General features: G+C 36.4%; 1 non-coding gene across 1 annotated transcript; it reads left to right on the top strand.

Annotated features, from left to right (window-relative positions):
• The first annotated feature begins 4,875 nt into the window (after nt 1–4,875).
• Nucleotides 4,876–4,949, top strand: Trnaa-agc. The gene has a single exon. It is a non-coding gene; the product is annotated as a tRNA-Ala (tRNA).
• Nucleotides 4,950–20,962: the final 16,013 nt, after the last annotated feature.

The following is a 20,962-nucleotide window of genomic DNA, read 5'->3' as shown; positions in this document are numbered from 1 at the left end:
TTGACTTCCGGCTAATAAAACCGCTGGTAAAGAAAAACCGATGCAAACTTCTAACTTGATCTGACATCACAAACACAAACTGTAATGTAAAAAAGAATCAGACTGTCTTTTCGTGTATTTAGACCAATCGACGTTCACTCCGACTTTTCAGTAAACTTTCTCAGTAAAGTTTTATGCCGATTTGACATATGATAACGTAGTTTTTCACCCTGTCGAAAAAATCAAAATAAAATAAATTAATATATTACCAATGGAGCGGACAAAAGTTCAAAATTTAGAATGTAACGGAAACTATCACTTCAACGTGAGATGTATATTTGTCTGTATTTTGGTCGGTCTATACTAGTTTGTTTGAACAAGCACGTCGAAATATTCAGTAGTGAGTTATTATCTAACATATAGGACATACACGCTCGCGAAAGCGTCAACCACCAAAACAGCGAGACTAGGAAAGCCAGGATGATCAGAATCCACATGCTTCAACCCACCACATGCCTGAGGAACAATTCAATATTTTACTTTGTGTCATTGTAACTGTATAATGCAATTTATTATAATGCACACTCAAGTACCAGCTTTGATTGTGCCAAAATAACACACAAACCTAATTTTTTCTATTTTAACCACTTTTTAGTTAACACCTCACCATGAAGGTTCCCACTGCTCTTCGAGAGCATTAATCTTTTGATTATAATGTATTTAGGTAAAGACAATAACACAATTGTATTGCTCGGCTGTGTGAACTGCCGTTGAAGTAATTATCCTTCCGTCTGCTATTGTATTACGAATTAATGTTCGATTTTGTGGCAGTGTTATAGATCATGATTGTCAATTAATCTATGTCAAAGTTCCACCGACGAAGGCGTTAATTGCGAGTCAAACAAAGAAAATCATCAATGATAACTGTTGAAACGTGTCTTGTTGCTTTTAATGAAAGAGCAGGAAAACAAAACAAAAAAATTCAATGCTGCAAACCGCTAACGGACGAATAATAACAGGGCGTCCGCTGAGCTAATTAAACCTGACGTTCTGAAAGGTCAAAAAGTTTGCCCTTAGTAATATGTTGACATTCAACGAGTCACTTCGATGAAAACTTCACAAACGACGATTCAACAGTCTTATATAGTCGGCTTTATGAATTGGATTACTTGTTCGCGTTCTGAGGTAAAATAAAATAATAATCCTTCGTTCGTCTTTCTTCATCAAGTTCACTCAAATGCTCGAACTCTAAGGGTAGTTAATACCTTAATTCTATTTAATTTTACTTTAATTTAATGAAAAAGCAAGTGTCACGACCTTCGGCTCAATACGCTGCCCCTCTTGATAGCTACGTGTGCTATGGTGACACTTGTTTTTTCATCTCGACTAAAACCTTAGATAAAAAGTATAATTAAATAAAATAATTACTACGGACTATCATATCTACTAAATATATATGGACTCAATTTAATGTTTACCAATATCTAGTACTTTTTAGTTCACTATCTGACCTAGTTTATAAACGAACAGTTCAATAAAACCTTAGTTCCATTAAGTCTGTCGAAAAAGAAAGACTTCTTCAGAAGTCTGCTGAAATTATCACCATATTTGGAAAAAAAATACCGTCGCTAAACCATCCCGTGAAAGTATTAAAACTGGAAGGGAAAGTATGCTTTAGTTTGTAAATAAATAACAGTTGAGTATCCTTTTAAAGAAAGGACTCAGGTTGACCATTAAAGGTTGCTGAGGTTCTACATCGTGCTGTAGAATTAAATCCAATGAAATCATACTGGTGCATTTCCAGGGCGGGAAATGTGAAAAAGTTCTGAGACTGGTCCTGCATGAACTTTTTGAGTGTGATGAAAAAAGGGTTTGCTGGCGAATCCCTGTTGGCCGTGGACGAAGGCTTGATGATAAAATGTGTCACCACGACTTGCTCTTGATGGGTGTTCTCTGAATTGTGAACTCATGTTACCTATCTATTATTAACCATAGAAGTCAAAAATATCACCCTTTGTCAAAGATCTACATTGGATCGAACTCCTGCTTCGACCACCATACAGGTTAAACGTCAATACTGCCAGGGTGCCAACCTTGCAAAGGAGATTTCACTAAGAAAAATTGTAAAAACACAAAAATGTTAATATCTATGGAAAGAGCCATGATAGAAACCTCGGTCGGGTGGCAATGAACTACGTTTTATTTAGTGAATCCTCCGTGGCAATATAGACATTTGTAACACCCTGTATAGTGCAGGACCCGCACTGTCAGATTATGGTACTGGTAGATTGCGGTGTAAGAATGTTTTTACGATAGTAATATTTCACTTGTGTGAGGGGGATGAAAGATGGCCCTTATTGCATCCTCTTTTCTCAATATATATATATATATTTGATTTTAATAATTTTTCGTTGAAAGACGGGTATTTGTTATTGTTTTATATATCCTACAATAATAATGTACTACTACTACTACTAATAATAATAATGGTACTTTATTTGTCTCAGTTCAGATAAAATGCTAACTCTACAATATAATACTTATAAGCACCATACTGCATGGGAATTTACGTCTTCGGAAGTTCAAAGGGAATACAATAACAGAACAACAGTAACAAAGAAAAAATGAATTACAGAACATAGAACAAAAGTAAAGCTCAAAATTGAAATAAGATTGACTAACCTATTTACGATTTAAGTAGGGGAACAAATTCATTCCTGTACTGACATGCATGTTTAAGATAAGTAAGATCGGATCGGAGTTTAACCCGACATTTAATGTGCTTCTAGAAACTGTAGCTTAGCTGGAGGAAATATATACCTTTTAAAAAGGCGAAATCTATGAGGAAGTTAAATATATTTTCAAGGCTGTAGAGAGCACAAACCGGCGTGTTCTACCATCCAGGGGGTGTAATTTTCGTATTAATTCGCTCCTCATTGTGAACAACCGCCGCAAATCACCCAACTTCATATTCCCATTATAATCAAAATCAAAGTGGCAATATGGAACAGTATGATCACGGTCTGAAAGGGAGGGATGCCAGAGCAAGCCGTCAGGCTCCTAATGATGTTGCGGACAAATTTTAACAAGAAATTAATCAAAATTAGCCAAGGATATTATTGATTCTATGGTTATATCAAGTATTTGTCGAACAGAGTATGCCAGAGTGAGAACCGTAACTTACGGCTTGTTTATTCTTTAAGAAACAATAATTTTTGAAGACGGGAATCAAGAAGCTTAAGGCGCGTTATGGACATATTTAATGTGGAACGTCAGTGTGCATACCATCAATTGATCCCTCAATGTCAATGTACAATATGTAACTAAGAGTTACGGAAGCGAGGCCAAAGAGTTTGGGATGAATAATCAGTTTTTTAACTGGCATAAAAAAATTAAAAAACATCCTGTTATGTTAATAATATGTACATTATTATCTACATTAATGTTTATTGTTTTGTTTCAGGTAAGAAACGTTGACAAGAGTTTATCAAGATAAGGAAAGGACTTGGAAACGTGGTTTCATTGACCCTAATCGAGGTTAGCCAAGTTCGCCGGTTGTTACTTTCTTTCCTGCAAAAAGAAGAATCCACACACTGTAGATCAAAAGGTATCGATAGTTGACTTTCTTGCGATTAAAACCGCCGGCAAAGAAAGACTTATACACTTCTAAGTTGATCTTCTGACGTTAACAAACTGACATCTAAAACAGATTCTGGCGGTCTTTATGTCTTAGTCTAAACGACATTCAGTCTAGTCTCCGGCTTTGCAGTGAACTTTCTTAGTAAAGTTATGTGCCGATTTGACATATGATAAAGTAAAGTTTCACCTTGTACGACAAAGCGGCCGAACTTTTGTTTACGATAATAATTGCCTGGACCGTAATCGACTTATTGGCTTCCAACCGGATTCCTTAGTTTTCTCTTATGGTCAAAACTGAGAAATAAATTAAGGAAATCGCTTTAAAGGATCATTAAGCGGAAGAGCCGAGCTGCGGAGAGGCGGTGAGGGCGGCTAGGGTGGCGACCCCGCCCTCCCTTCAAACAGATGCCCGATATCGATCCGGTCTGATTTGCGGTTTTGACGTAAACAACGTCTTGGTTAACATGTTATTGAATAAAAGGAGCCCGTCTAGTTTTTAAACGGAACATAATTAAGAGTTAATTTCATGTTAAAACATGCTAAACTCTAACATCGCTCATCTATTTAGAGTTCGCAGAGATCGAATCAATATCTAAAACCGATCCAGGGCTTCTTAGTTCATCTTCAATCACGTCAATCTCTTGTACATACTCCATAATTTAAAAATGGCAAGAACACTTGTCAAAAAATTAGCCATCAGAAAGCGTATCAAAAACCCTTCTGGAAACATTATATTTCAGCTGTGCCATTAAGCACACGACTAAGGCCATTAAACAGGTGCGTCAATTCGTCCTCCAGGTTTAGTGATAGAGTTAATGGTTCTGATGTTCTGGTAATAACGTGCACTGACCCTGTTCTGTAGAAATTTTTTTCCAGTCTGTGATTTAGACATCAGGCATTTAAACAGTTTTGGTAAGTTTAAAAAAAACGATTTTGACTCATATGGTGTTCTACATTGCTGAAGCAGGCCTTATTAAAACTGTTATTACTTCTGGTTTAGAACTAACAAGTGGAGGGGCCCAGGTGAACATGGACATCTGCCCCATTCACAAACTCCGCCGTCATGTTAATAAGAAAAATGTTATAACTAGCTTCACTATTTTTCGTGGTCCGCTTGACCAATTAATAACATTCAATTAATTCAGGTTTTAAGTTGAGATAAAAAAGTCGATTACACGACATTTGAAAAATGGCAAAAAGGAGGGAAAATTCAAAAGGTGGGGTTGAGATGGGAAGTTAGTGCCCGAGGGGATCGAAGTCACGATAGCTCAAGTGGTTAGAGTAGCGGCGTAGCAAGCCGAAGGTCGTGGGTTCGAATCCCGCTCGTGACACTGACTTTTTTATCTCAACTTAAAACCTTAATTAATTGAATGTTATAAATTGCCTTTGTGCCAATTAAATAAAAATTTCACCCTACGTCAAATTCGGGAAAAGTTTGTTAGTAAATGTATCGTGTTGCTGCGCCCCCCGCTGCTAATTGCGACCGGAGTGGTTCAACTTTCCTGGTCGGCACTAATTAGCATCAACTACACCTGTGTCATATAACTTTACGCAACACTGTGTGAAGTATAATGAAAAATTATTTTTACTACTAATTTTGTCTTTTCTTAAGGTTAACCGATGGTACTACACGTTTATTTTCATTTAACTTGTCTTATCTCGTTCAATTAAAAATGCTATATCACCTCGAGGATGGGTTCTTTCGTTTATCTAATTTTTCTGAAAGTATGGGGTTTGACGGTTTAGGCGTAAGAGCCGCTGTGTTGCAACTTTGTAGATCGTCCATAAATTTATAATTTTTGCCGTTCTTCAGGAAAGGCCAAATCTGTTTACAATAGGGATATTATCAATTTGAATTGTACGAAGATACTTATACACTATACACAAATTAAATACTCAAAGACTGGATACTTGTCGTTATTTGTTTATTTTCCATAATAAATAGTATGTGTAAAGATTAATAGTTGACCTAAACGTAAACTCAATATTAATAACTTATTGTTTATCTTTATAGAGCGTTACTAATACTTTTAAACTCTGTAGTTGAGTGAGTTAATTGGTTTTTTAAATTGTTTTCTTTGATGAAACAATACATTTGATTAAAAAATTAGTATTTTTGTTAAAAGCGGGTTTTAATTCGTGCAGATCTCCCCCGAGCAGATGCTTTGCTGGACGTAGCGTCCGCTACAGCCCAAGTCATGGTGGTGCCGCGCTCTACCATCCACGATGATTTACAGCCGTTTATGGCCACCGGGAAGTCTTGATCGAAGAGAACGTGGTGGCCTAACGGCGATGTAGGTTGGCTAGAGACGATCGTTTTATTGCTCTTCTCATTCATTTAACGGCTTACTTGATAGTCAACTCCAGACGGTCCGTAATACAAGGGTGAGCTCACAACCACTCATCAGAAGATTTCGTGAGAATCGCCTAGTCCCAAGACGCCCCATGTCAGATCCATACTACTGGAGAGATATCTAGTAGAATGGCGACTATTCACTAATCAGCATCAGTTGAACAATGGGGGGGGGCCCTGTTCTCTTCTCAGATAACTGCGGGTTTGGTTGTAGAAATCTGATGACCGGGCCCGTATATGGAGGAGACGTGGAGAAAGCTTTAGAACATCTTATGCCATGCGTAAATTAGCTTTTCTTGTGGTGTGGAATGGATTCAACGTCAATGCTCCTAACGAACTGGTTATTAGACAAAATGGTTCTTTGACTACACTAGGTACCTTGATGATGTTCTTCTGGAAGCTATGGCCTTATTTATTTGATCTGGGGCATGATAATGCTTGACAGTATGTAGCTCGAGTTGTTACCTATTAATTGGAGAATGTAGGGTATTAGGGATTACCCCAATGAACCGAACAGCACGTTCTCTTAATATGAATCCTATGAAACGCTTATGAGACGTGATAAATATAAGGTTAAGACATTGTTCGCCGCCTCCAACAAGCGTTGAACAGCTAAAATGGCTCTTGTTGAAGATATTTGTTGGATACTTTAAATTTTAATTACAAAGCAAATAGATTTTGTAACGATGAACTAGATAATCGACCTGCTGGATACAAGAAGTCTTTTCAGAGGATCTTCGGAAGAGGTCAAAACAGAGNTTGGGGCTCAGCATCTAAACATTAATTTAAATTGAATACATTAATAATTAAAAATTATAGCTAAAATTACAGTAAAAATAAAAATTAAAAAACTAAAAACGTGGTCGAGAAAGGTTACCTCATATAAGTCTAAAAAACCAATAAAATCCTCCTTTTTTAGTTTTTCAGGTACATGTGATCACAATACGTTTCCCAAATATATATACATATACAATTAACTTATTTTAAAATTTAAATAACAATACAGTAGGATCACAGATCAAATCAATAAAAACCGATAAAACCAGACTCTCTACGACGAGTAAAAAAAAAAACAAAAAACGATTGTTTCCCGTAGCCTTTGTTTCCCCTCGTCGTAGAGAGTCTGGTTTTATCGGTTTTTATTGATTTGATCTGTGATCCTGCTGTATTGTTATTTAAATTTTAAAATAAGTTAATTGTATATGTATATATATTTGGGAAACTAAAAAAGGAGGATTTTATTGGTTCAATTTAAATTAATGTTTAGATGCTGAGCCCCAAAAAACATCATGTACTTCTGTGCCCAAAACACCATGTTGTTTAATTTCCTATTAAGGTTTTAAAGTAAGATATTCAATTATTGTTGTAATTATTGTTTTTTCATGTTTTAATTGTTTGTTTATATGATAATAAAATAGGCCCTGAAGATGACAGTATAAAACTGTCGAAAGCTTGGCGAAAAACCGTAAGGAAGTTTTCTCTGTTTTGACCCCTTCCGAAGATCCTGTGAAATAGATTTTGTTCTGACACAGTAACCTGCTGCAGTAGAAGCTGAATGATAGAAGAGAATTATAAATGCGAAAACCGACTAGTAGGTGCTTATGTCGTCTCTTGGTAAAAAATAAGGGCGCATGAGTTGAATTCTATTGTCCCTGCACCTGTATGTACACACAGATAGATAAAAGATTTTAACTCTTTTTTGCGCTCTCTTTATTTGTATTCCCTCGGTTGGGGTTTCTATTTACCCTAGAAAATATGGACCGCCTCTGGGAAGGGGAATGCTTAAAGCTTAACATGGACGTCAGCTCGTTAAACCGGCTCGTTATCCATATCGGTTTTGAGGCGATGTATGTGCTTAAGCTCAAACAGACAATTAGAACAACAGGATTTTTTTTCCGCCCCGTTGTGCAATTTACAGAGCATGAAGCTCTCGTGGGAAACGGACTGTGCATTATTTAGTTCAGAAAGGGCGGCGGATCGGCCTCGGCAATCCAGAAAGGCCGTTCATCGGTTTCGGTTTTTATGTTAAATTGCCGTTAGAAGTGAATTGCGAGAATTATAATCCTGGGTTATTAAAAGCCCCAAAAAACTCGCGGCGATAACCCTACAAGAGCAACAGTCATTTCTGCGATAAAAATTATCAACGTTTTGTGCCCTATTTAGATAGGAATATTTGGAATATAAGGTCCATTTATTTGAAATATATAATTGACGTTTTATTAAATTACATTAATCTATTGTTGTTATAATTATTTCAATGATTGCACTTTGGCTATTTAAATTCTACAACGATTTTAAACGATATTACATTATGATTAATCATTGTGCAATTTTTGTCTCTTTACCAACTTGAAACTTATCAGTGTGTCATAATATCAAGAATTTTTTTTTTAATTTTCACAAAACAATTGTTCCCTATTCCTCCTTTTCTCACTACCAATCTGATGATGTTCGCGGTCTGCTTTTGTGCAGTTCTAGGGCCTGGGATTGACTTTTTCTAGGAGGGAACATAGGTTAATCAGAGATGATCTATTTTAGGTCATAGGTTATCGATTCGAAAGACCCATTTTAAATTTACAGATTGAGATAATGTCATCGGGTAGTCGGTGAGACTCGGGAGTAAAACTGGTTCAGTACGCGCTCTCGCATTCTCGTTCCATATTAAACATTTTGACGAAACAAATAGATAAATTTGATACAATAATAATTCATTTAGGGTGTGTGTCGAGGCAATAACCGATAAAGCTCGGATACAGAAATCGTTTAATGCTTTTCAATTATAAAATTCCGCCCAGTGTGGGATGTAATTGTTATTTAAACATTAAAATATATAACTGCCCAATAACCAAATTGATTAGTCAAAAAAACCCATGATTTTGTTGACAGTTTGGCCGTGGGGTCGCCCACCGCGCACCACCTATCCACGTTCGCTTTTAGCATTATTTAGTTGTTTTTTAAAAAAATGAACAGCATAAAATATTACTAATAATATTAGTACATGAAATCAATAACACAAAGAGGATGATTTTTTAACATTAATCATTACCACTGAGAGTTATATAGAGTTGATAATAATTTTTGAAACAATAACAATTGCTATGTATTTTTTAAACTGAAATTACATATAATACAACAAAAATTATGTAGAGCGCGGTATTTACTGTAATATTATAGTAGTTACATTCATTTAAATAAGTTTTTAAATGCATTAATAATATTACACATGATAACGAAATATTCTTTCAAATCCATTCAATCATTTGATGTAAGTGCTTAAGTTTATTTTTCAATTAAATACTTACTTTCAAAATTAAGTGTCCGCAAAAATAGATGTTCTGTGTTTAGAAAAAAATTCAGATATTATATTTAACTGTTACTTAAAACTGACTTGAAAATTTTTAATTCTACTAAGACCACATCTCTCATTCAACCTTTTAGTTCAGGTTAATTGAAAAGCTTGTTTTTAAATTTCGTATCTTTAAAATCCCTTGTGCTTTATTTATATATATTTATTAGTTTATTACTTATTTTTTGTAAATGTCAAAAATGAGGTTTCACTATTGCTGAAAACTAGATTCGCAAATTTTTATTTCTACTAAGTCCTCATCTCTCATTCAACCTTTCAGTTACCGTTCAGGGTAACTTTCAAGCTTATTTTGAAATTGCATATCTTTAAAATTCCTTTGCTTTATTTTTATCTATTTTTTACTTATTTTTTGTAAAAGTCAGAAATTCGGTTAGATTATTGCTCATAAATGGATTTACAAATTTTTGGTAAAAGTCAGAGATAAGGGTTTACTGTTGATGAAAATTGGATTCAATATTTTTTGTTCTACTAAGCCCTAATCTTTCATTCAACTTTTTTAATTCAGTTAATTTTACAGGTTTATGTTCCCATTAAATGCTTACCAAATTAAGTATCACCGAAATTTCATCTCCTTTAATTTTTATAAAAGTCAGAAATTAGATTCGGCTGTTGTTGGTAAATTTGTAGTTCTAGTATGTCTTCATTTATCATTAGGCTCAATTATAATGTAATCAATCAAATTTGATTAATGACATATTTCTGGACCATTAGTCCTGGAGAAAATATTTCAATCTTCGTTGTATTATTATGTTCAGGATAAAGCCAGATTAAAAGAAAAGACGTCAGTTCCTCTGTTGAACTTTCGAGGATTATCTCCCCTATGTCAGGACTTTGAACCAATTATAAATAATTTATAGTCAATTTATTTCGGTCGAATTAGTATTTTTGTTGAAAGCGGGTTTTAATTCGTGCAGATCTCCCCCGAGCAGATGCTTTGCTGGACGTAGCGTCCGCTACAGCCTAAGTCATGGTGGTGCCGCGCTCTACCATCCACGATGATTTACAGCCGTTTATGGCCACCGGGAAGTCTTGATCGAAGAGAACGTGGTGGCCTAACGGCGATGTAGGTTGGCTAGAGACGATCGTTTTATTGCTCTTCTCACTCATTTAACGGCTTACTTGATAGTCTCCAGACGGTCCGTAATACAAGGGTGAGCTCCCAACCACTCATCAGAAGATTTCGTGAGAATCGCCTTGTCCCAAGACTCCCCATGTCAGATCCATACTACTGGAGAGATATCTAGTAGAATGGCGACTATTCACTAATCAGCATCAGTTGAACAATGGGGGGGCCTGTTCTCTTCTCAGATTCTGTCTTTCTTCTGTCAGTCCAAAATATTTAATTCAGTTAATTTTACAGGTTTATGTTCCCATCAACCTGAATGAAAACAGATTTATCGCTCTGATGAATAATTCTCACAATTTTTTTCTTAGGAATCGAAGTATTAATCGTTATAATAATAGGAAACTATATTATGTCTAACCTGTCATTTATCGAGAATAGACAGAATTTGAGTTGAGAACGATCTTGGCAATTGAGATGGAACAATGGTAAACAACCATCTACTCACTACTGTATTATTAAGTCAATGAAAAATGATTGAATTCAGTTATTTATAAACAAATAATTTAAAAAAAAAAGGATGGGAAATTCTAAGTCCGCGAACCATTGCCAACAAATTTAAGTAAACTTGCCTATTATAAAGCGGGAGAAAAAATGTAGAAAGTCACACCAGAATTAATGTAATTACACGAGAGTAACCTGGCTATAAATACTGAGGACGACGCCATTTGCGACTGCCGGGCTTTAATACAGACGCCAAACAAAAAGGCTAATTAATAAAGACAACAAGCAAAATTTCCGGGCCATCTCGGCCTTATCAAAATGGGCTGGCATTGTTCGACTTTGGGCTAAGCAAAACTGTTAACATGAGTGAGTTATTTTTATGTCTTCGTTTATTTTGAGATCACCTTGGCTTCATTGTGGCCATTTAAAACCGGTTGAATTTCGACAGATTTACGATTGTTGCTAGCAATTATACGATTAGGGAGCCGCCGTGCCTGCCGGACTGCAGATTCGGTTTCCTGTTGTGAAAGAGGCCGCACCTGGTTCCTCAGAGGACTCATCGGGAATGGAAGAAATAAAGGATCGACTGAAAACAATTTCCCACTTGTCCTTTTTGTTGTAAATGCAGTTGATTAACTTATTAATTGTTGTATGGTTAGAAGATGTTATCAACATTCTCACTAGTACGAAGTAATGTCTTATGATTATTGTGCGATAATCATTCTCATTTTTTTATTTAACACACATGTACACTTGCTTTGATACAATCTCTATTACATGTCGCATTACTTTCGCACGAGATAGATAGATAGATAGATAGAGAGAGAGAGAGAGAGAGAGCGAGAGAGAGAGAGAGAGAGAGAGAGAGAGAGAGAGAGAGTGAGATCAATTCTGTCGACTTGGTATTTTATTACTTTATTTATTGATTAATCTTTATTATTTGGAGATCGTGAGATGCGGTCTGGTGTTTTAGAAAAACATTTTCTTTATCCTGCCAACGTTTCGATCTATATTGAGATCATCTTCAGGGCCTGGGATTTACAAACATTTAACATACACATTTAGGATGTGGAAAAAAGTGAATTTATACCATGCAAAAAATATTTTTTTATATTCAATCAAAGTATTTCTACTCACTCAAAGTGTTTGCTTTAAATTGTGCCACAAAAACAGAAGAAGAAAAAGACATAACACGATCAAAATGCATTAACACAATAACAAATCACTTACAACACTTTACTACAAATCAACACAACATATCTCAACAACGATACACCAAAACCAAAAAATTTCTCAAAAATAATCCTGACATATTCATTCTTTCTGCTGATAAAACAAAACAAACAGTAGCAATAAGCAAAAAGAGTACAAGGAAAAAATTAACAAAATTACTAACGACACAAACACATACAGCACAATCAAATCCCTATCCTTCTCTCATCAAACAGACAAACAAAATCCTTCAAAAAACACTTAAACAAAAAGAAACTGACATATACAACTACAAATTACTTCAAAACAACTCTCCAACGTCCCCGAAACTATACGGATCTATAAAAACATATAAACCTGAACACCCTCTAAGGTATGGTATGGTATGGTAGAAAAGGATACTAGGAAGCGGGGTTTGCACTCCCCGGGCACTGCGGCCTTCTGGCTTATTGTACCTTCCCAGTTCCCTAGTTTAGTCAATAGACTCAATCCTTCTTCTCAGAAGCATCAAGTCATTGACTGTTATTGCTGCAATTTGGTTCCCTGTGTCTTTTTCGTACGCTAGGTTAAACCTCCATTGAGCTGTTGCTTCGCATTCGAANTCAGAAAAACATTTTCTTTATCGTGCCAACGTTTCGATCTTTTATTGAGATCATCTTCAGGGCTCAAAGTGTTTGTCTTCTATGTAATTGTGCCATCCTTGCGTGTCGTGTTGAGAGTGCCTACTAATAATACTACATCAAATCTATCAAATGCAGACAAACCAACATACATTTCCATGCCATTCATTCACGGCCTATCACATAAATTAAACACATTTCTCTCTTCCGATAACTTTAAAATAGCTTTCAAAAACTATAAAAAAATGCACACACTTTTTTCAAAAATTAAAGATCCCACCAATAACAAATAAATCTGACGTAATCTACAAAATCAATTGTTTAAATTCGGCAACATACATCGATCGTACATCCCAATATCTGGATAAGAGGGTAAAGCAACATATCTATGATTGCAAAAAAACCAAGAAAAATTCGACAGCACTGGCTACGGCGCAGAAGCCGACTCCTTATATAAAAATGTCTTTCTATACCGACTTACCCGGTTACCTTCAAAATCCAACGTGTATAAACATAAAACAGTAATATCTCACTAGCACTCTCGACACGACACGCAAGAACGGCACAATTACACAGAAAACAAACACTATGATTGAGTAGAAATACTTTGATTGAATATAAAAAATATTTTTTTGCATTGTATAAATTCACTTTTTTCCATATCCTACGTGTATTTGTTAAATGTAAACAATGTTGTACATCCCAGGCCCTGATGATGATCTCAATAAAGATCAAAACGTAGGCACGAAAAAGAAAATGTTTTTCTAAAACACACGTGCATAAATAAAAAAAGACCCGCTTCACAGGGCTCTTCATCAAGCAATTGCTCAAATCCACCAAACCCCTTAGGAAAACTCCAGCACAAACTTANTTGAACCCCAGAACTTGGGAGGGCTGCGGATGCTGGCACACCATGCGCAGCCCTCTGAGAAGTCTGCCACTGTCTCTTGACCACTAAGGTCTTGTGTGGAGAGGAGCTGGTCTGGGTGTCTGGTTCTTGCCTGGTCTTGTGGTGTCCGGTTCGCTGTGGGGGTGCGCCCGCTCTTGATGTCCTTGCCCTCCTGGCCTATCGCTCTCTGTCTTCTTCTCCCTACGATTAATTCACCGTCAAGACAGTTTTGACCCATCGTGGTTGTATGCCTTTATAATATATATAAAAAAAAATAAAAAAAACCCAAACAGATAATCAGTAACACTGAATTTGCTTTTAATTTCATTGCTTGATTTTAAAGAACCATCAAATAAATATTACTATAAATGATACATATAATTAACTAAACCAGTTTTTATTATTTTTATTACTTAGAGCTTGACCACGCAGAACGCGTTCTGTCGCGGCGAGCAGCGGTCTTATGATCCGGCGTTCCCCTCCCTCCCTATTGGTAGATGACGTGTTGCATCATCCCCGTCACATCAAGCCAGTCTTCACCGCCGCGATGAGCTATTATAGTTGCATAAAATAATAAAACTTAACGCACAGTCGACGATAAGCATGGTCGAGGAAACCGAATTCCCGGGACTTTGGAAAATATATAATAAAAATCTGCCTTCATATGACTGTAGCTCTCGGCAGAGACGATGGTATTCTCCAAGGCATTCTCGCCTGCGGTTTATTGCATGAACTCAGTTGCTCTTTCTTTTCCTACTATACACATCAAGAAATGTCTCCTCATCCCCTAACCATCGCTGACCGCCATGACATCGACAGATCACTCCGCGTTCTGTATGGCCAAGCCTTTAACCACCTCGGCTTTTACATAAGTTTAATGAGTAAACAAATTTGTTGAGGATCAGGGATACCGTCTCAAAGAAGTGAGTATTATAACTTCTCGCCTAAAGAGAAATGACAAAACTCATTTCTTTGTGACCGCATCCTTTACCCTCAACAAATTTGTGATATCTAGACTGTCGATTCAGCTTACTTTCGTTAATGAGTAAATGCTAACCGTAACGTGTAATATATGCATTACAAATATATTTAAAAAATCGAACAAATAAATTGCGAGTGTCTTTAAATTTTGCCAGTAATATCCGGACTGGGCGAATTTTATTGCGCAGAAGATAAAATCGTATCGACAGCTGATTAGCTGACACAAGGTCTCCCGACACTTCCGCATGGTGCGACCCGATTTGCAATTCAGATCTAGTTTAATATACAAAATGATTTACTACGTTTCATTTAACTATGTCACTTTAATTAAAACCTGTTTAGATAGAAATTATAAAATTAGTTTATTTTCCTCGAGTAGTACCAATCCTTCAGCTAGAATTTGAATAGACTACTTCCGTTTCGTTCCTCATTCTCACACTAGGCGTTTTTAAAGTGCCTTCAATGTACAGAAAATAGGTGGCGCAACATCAGGGTTATATGCAGGTTGAGGCAACACGCCGAATCGTTGTTTTATTCCATTCGTATATAAGACCTGTACACGATTAAAAGGAGGAAATTTATTCTGTCCAGACGTGACTCAAAGTGCTTTTCTGACCGATCTAGAAAACCCTTTTGTTCAAGCAGGTGGATTTGGGTAGGTGATATGAGAACATAATGATTCTTGTATGAAACCAATCATTTTTTGAATTTTGGAGCACCTGGACAACGATGGGAATTTTGTGTAATGTTTGGGAACGAAAAGAAGACAGAAGTGTTAAATTTTGTTAACAGTTCAACGGCACCCATCAACCTAGTCATTTATAATCCAGTCAAGTATATTCAATTTACACTGTGTTAGTTGACAGAACCTCGAGGTAACTGCTGTATACTGTTGAATAACTGTTGAAGAAGGTTAAGAAACCTGCATTATTTACGAACTTTTGATTTTATGCTAACTGCAATACGATTTGTCTACCTACTAAATCAGCTGGTTTGGCAAAGCATTGCTTAAATTAAGTTTAAATACGTTCACAACTGCTTCTTCGGAGTATCGTAGATCAAGATAATCGAAAACTACCAAGCCTACAGGCTTTGAACCCTCAAACTCAAGAAGAAATTTCACAATAATAATGATTGCTTGTCACAACAATAAAGGCTTGGAGAATCACTCACCCCGGGTGTTTGCAGTCTCGGTCTTAGCCGTCCAGGTTGGGCTCCTATTGCCGTCAACAGCAAGGCCAATTCAGCACCCAATGCATACCGTTCATAGATCCAAAACCATTATGTATATTATCCAGCTCTCAATCATTCTTAAATACATACATATTCACTCAGATAGGGTGGTGGAATACTCGATTTTCCTTCATCATCCTTTACAGTTATTATACAGCTAAGAAAATTGAGGTACGTTGGGTACTCAATATTCCTCCTCTCTCACTACACATTCACGCTAATAAATGCATTCGCTGAAAACACGCGCTAGCGTCACAAAACTACAAATAAAAAATACAATAAAACCCCCCTTTCCTCCAAAAATCGGAATAGGGGACACCGAATCTCGCTGCCGTGCTCAAACAAGTTCTCATCAGGTAGCATTCCTACACGCTCCCCGTATAGAGGCAAAGAATTGCATGCTTCAATTAGGTGGAACACATCGAGCAATCTTTCTCTACATGACGAACACATGCATCAGCATAAGGGATTTTCGAAAAAGAATGAAATATTTAAAATCAAAATTGACAAATTTTCCTCTCTACTTTTTACAGCTGATCGAGCAGCCAAAAAAGTTGTAGGAGGCTGTTATTCTATTTTTATTTTTTTTAAATACATTCCAAAACTTTTTTTTATTTTGTTAAGTGTGTTGGACCTTTACTAAGAGCTATAACTGCCGATCGAGTGAATGAAGTTCCAGCTTCCAGATTATACGGTGTTTTGTGTGAGTATAGGTTGCCATTGAAAAAAGCGAATAGAGTTCATCGACGGGTTTTATCGTGCCGATCGACCTTATATTGTGCGTAACTATATAATACTTCTTTGTTACTTATTTTTCGTTATCTCGCATTATTTAAAACAAATTAAATTCATTGACTACTCAGCGGATGGATGCAATCTGCAATTATTATTATATTTATTCAGATATCGTGAGATGCGGTCGGGTGTGATGTAGGTTTCAGAAAAACTTGGTTCCCTGTGTCTTTTTCGTACGCTAGGTTAAACCTCCATTGAGCTGTTGCTTCGCATTCGAAGATGATATGAGTGGCTGTTTCCTCCTCCTCATTACATAATCTGCAAATGGGGTCATCGCTGTATATACCCATGTTGTGTAGATGTTTTCTCAGATACCAGTGACCAGTTAGTAGTCCCACCACTCCTCTGAGTTTTGCCCTCTCCAATTGCAGCAGTGTTTTTGCCAATTTTGGTGAGGGTTGTTTCAGCATAAGTTTACTATGTCTAGCACCGCTAGAGTTTATCCACTTCTCTCTTTGTTTTGTTTGGATCCATTCTGCGATGGAGGATTCTATGTTTGTTTTTGTTATCCCAAGGATAGGTTCGACACCCTCTAAGACCCATTATTTCATTTCTAAATTCCCCTACATACAGCATGACAAAATATCTAACCAACATACTCAACAACATAACAGTTAATACATAACGTAAAACATGCATTTCATTTTATTAACAAAATTAATAATATTCGCATCCCCTCACACAACACTCTCATATCTCTAGATGTTTCATCATAGTTTACCAACATTCCAATAGACAGAACACTGAACATTATTAAAGATAATTGGCCCAACAGAACACCACAAACACAAGTCTATCAAAGAACACGTTCGTAACAATGGTTCGACACTGCTGAATTAATGGATATTTTACATACAACAATCAATTTTACAAACAACTATTTGGCATAGCCATGGGTAGCAACCTAGGCCCGATACTGGCAGACATAATCATGACACATCTACTAAATACAGTCATACCACAACTTCCTTTCACATTATCCTTCCTCAATAAATACGTAGATAATATATTGATAGCAGTTCCCACAGATCAAATTCAAACTACATTAAATACATTTAATAGCTTTCACCCACGCCTACAATTTACACATGAAATCGAAAACCACAAAACAATACCATTTTTAAATACACTCATAATAAAACAACCAGATGGCACATTAATCACAGATTGGTATCAAAAACCAAGAAACCCAGATCACTATCTCAACTTTACATCTCCCCATCCTCTTCATACAATAATAAACACGGCCAAAGTGTTATTTCACAGAATTATTACCCTAAGCCATGAATCATTTCACCACAAGAACATAAAGATATACAAACAGATTTTCCGTAACAATCACTACCCTAAACACATAATCAACAGAATAATCAACAACTACAACTCAACACTAACACCATCCACTATTACTAATAATACTTATTCAGATATCGTGAGATGCGGTCGGGTGTGATGTAGGTTTCAGAAAAACATTTTCTTTATCGTGCCAACGTTTCGATCTTTTATTGAGATCATCTTCAGGGCTCAAAGTGTTTGTCTTCTGTGTAATTGTGCCATCCTTGTGTATTATTATATTGTTGAACGATTGCACTGAAGACGATTGTCCTGAACAAAACCACGAAACAAAAATGAACCAAATCGAAGATATTTGAAGTTTCACTTGCAACAAATGTAGCCACACACAAAACACCATTCATGTAGGTACAAAACGTTAATCAATATGCTCTTTTCTGTGGTGCACTTTCACGACTTGTGGGGAAAACTCATTCACCATCATAGCTCGCATTACTGACCTTGTAATTAATGCGGAAACAGTAGAGAGCTACAGAGGTATAATCAAATACGTTAAAGAACATAATGCTGATTACCTTACTTTCCAACTTCAAAAAGACAAGGCATGTAGAATTTCATTTTTACCTTTGGCGATGGCACATCAATATTCACCTCTGATAAAGACCCCGTTACAGCTTCACGTAATTTACAAAATCACTTACACACACTCGAATTCTTACTCCGCCAATGGAGAATTAATGTTAATGAAACTTAATCTAAATACATTGTTTTCACTCTAACAGAAAAAACCTCTTCCTCTTTTATACATCAGTAATCTTCCCATCCCCGTAGCGAGCCACGTACGATACCTTGGACCGTATCCGATAAACGACTTACATGGAATCCCCATACGAGACTCAAACATAAAAATTTAAATACAAGATTGAGATTGCTAAAAAGACTTCTTGGCAAGCGATCAAAAAAAGACTATACTGCCCTGCTAGCCCCACTATTGACATACGGACTAGAACTATAGTAAGCGTTCCAATCTTAACAGACTACAAACCCTACAATCGAAAATTTCTTCGACCAATGTTAATGCCCCCTTTTATTTCTCTAACAATACAATTTGTACCGACTTAAAAATCCCATTCGTATCCGACCTTGCCCAATTCCGTTACAAAAATTTCCATTCTAAATTACCCAATCACTCAAACCCATTAATCCACGAATTGTCATCCTCAACATTACCCGCCAATCCTCGTCGGAGATTGAAACGACGTTGGCCACGCGACATCGGCAAAGGATCCCCAGATATATCCACCCTGTTGGTGAACTAACGGCTCCCATCACTGGATGGACACCATTCATGCCTTACATGCCTATTTATGGGTCCGAGCATACACAACCTAGTGTGCACGTTCACACAAGCTAATAGCAATTACAATATTTTGCTTGTCGCGAATTTAAAGTGTAGTTGTAAATAAATAAATGAATTAAAAAAATACAAAATCCCACTATTGAAGATGGCGTTTATCATCCTGATAGCTAGGGTAGAGAAGTGATCAAATAAGACTAAACTTCAGGTTTTAGAAGGTGTACTGATGTTCATTGAAAAACTAATTAAAAGAGTCTTGTGATTCAAAGATATTTACATATTTAGTTTAAGAGTTAAAGAATTGTGCTGGTGCTGGTTGAACTGCGATTGTAGCATTTATCTCGACGATCTTATTACCACGTCTCAATCTTCCTACACTAGCCTGTAAGCACTATTTTATCATTTACATGTGCGCTGTGTATATAAACATTAGCTGTTCTATTTTCAAAGATAGTAAAGGCGGTTGAGAATTCACACTTTCTGGATGATCCGGGTCTAGAATAATCACCGTCGTTTGTCGAGGGCTCTATTGGGAGGGCGGACGGAAATGGATGGCCCCTTGCATATTTCCTACGTTAAACTACATTGTGTGTGGTTTGCGATTTACACGAGCACGTTGTTCCCGTTGGCCTCTCCGTATCCCGTAGGAACACAAACCTAAATGACTCGTCCTAGCATAAAAATCGGCTCAAAAAGGACAGGAAGCTCTTCCGTGTTCTTGGCCTTTTGATAAAAGCACCTTCCTTGAAGAAAAGGACGAACTGGTTCGATATACCGCAGTAATTGAGCAAAGAAAAGAATACACTTTGTCATTATTCCCCCTCCCCGGCTTGGGTTGCATTCGGTAAATCCAGAGAAAAGTCCCCTTTTCCCTTTGGGACCCAAGGTCGGGGGAAATCGACATGCACTTAAATCAACTGTTGAGCCACTTTCCACATGGACCATTCAGAAGAAGCAAACCTATTTTAACGACACTTCGTTCACTGATTTGATCCTTCTTGAGGTTACAATGTACCTAAAATCTGAAAATAATCGACAGTTTTGTTAGGTTTTTTCTTAACAAACTAAAATTAATTATTAATGTAAACATTAACGACATTAAAAAAATAAAACAAAACAGAATACCAGGAAAACTATGTTAAGCTTTGCAAATCTGCATATGCAGATAGGCAAGAGCTTGTTAACGAATATGTACCGAAAAGCTAAACTTAAAAAAAAACTGTTTTTAAGTGTTATTTTATTAAATTTAATTCCGGACATTTTGATATAAAGCAAAATAAAAATCCGATCGTAGGAAGTTTCCTAAATAATGTTTTGCAAAGTCCATTTAAAGGAATAAGGGAATTCTCAGATTCGCGTATGGGGTTTGATAAACTTGACATTTGGTCGATCTGTATTTCATCGTTTTCTATGGAAAATGTATTGATGAATAATTATTATTGAATTATAATTATAGATGATATAGGTTAATTGGGACACCACGGTGGACGAATGGTTAAGACGATATTTGGCACGCCAGCGGTTATGGCTTTGAATAGCTATAGAGCCGTATTTTTATTAGTGGATTATTTATTATAAGACAATTAATTAAGGTTTTTAGTTGAGATGAAAAAAAAAGCTAATGGCACGAGAGGGATTCGAACCCACGACCTTCGGCTAGATACGCCGCTGCTCTAC

The sequence above is a fragment of the Cimex lectularius genome, unplaced genomic scaffold, assembly GCF_000648675.2.
Source record: "Cimex lectularius strain Harlan isolate CLEC.00 unplaced genomic scaffold, Clec_2.1 scaffold400, whole genome shotgun sequence".
In the NCBI taxonomy this organism is placed as follows: domain Eukaryota; kingdom Metazoa; phylum Arthropoda; class Insecta; order Hemiptera; family Cimicidae; genus Cimex; species Cimex lectularius.
This window is presented reverse-complemented; position numbering and strand designations above follow the sequence as displayed.